Source organism: Sphaeroforma arctica, assembly GCF_001186125.1.
Source record: "Sphaeroforma arctica JP610 unplaced genomic scaffold supercont1.519, whole genome shotgun sequence".
Lineage (NCBI taxonomy): Eukaryota > Ichthyosporea > Ichthyophonida > Sphaeroforma > Sphaeroforma arctica.
In genome coordinates, this window is record NW_014040039.1 from 15,079 (window position 1) to 15,647 (window position 569).

Genomic DNA, 569 nt, shown 5'->3' on the forward strand with positions numbered 1-569 from the left:
ATTATTATGTAGCCGTTAACTTCTATGATTGAATAATATATTTGAATGGTGAGAAGAAATCAATGAATATCGTTTCGATCTTAGTTGTTGACACCTTAAAATTGAGACCGAAGTAGTGAGGGACGGAACCATATGGGCAATCATAAGGGCTGAAGTCAGAATTCTTTCTTTCTTTGATATCGACTTGTTTACGTATTATTTTATAATCGTACTAGACAGTCAACCAGGCTAGACATACTTTACACAAGTTTCTTGTATATCAACCGAATCGCATTTATATCAGATATAGAGATATCTCTAGAAGACTTGTACGAAATCTACATGGATGAAAGAAGGACATAACTCCGAAATCTAAGCCCTAAGCATCAACTCGCGGATGTATTTCTATCTCCCGACCTAGATGTCCTCAACACATCTGCCGACGAGCTCACAGTTAAGATGGAGATTGCTCATGATACCCGTGAAATGGCTGAACTTGACAACTACGCTAAGCTTATCACGATCAAGCAGAAGTATATTGACCAGTTGTTACAAGCTCAGCGAGGTCGGTACTCTTAGAGTGTACTGGC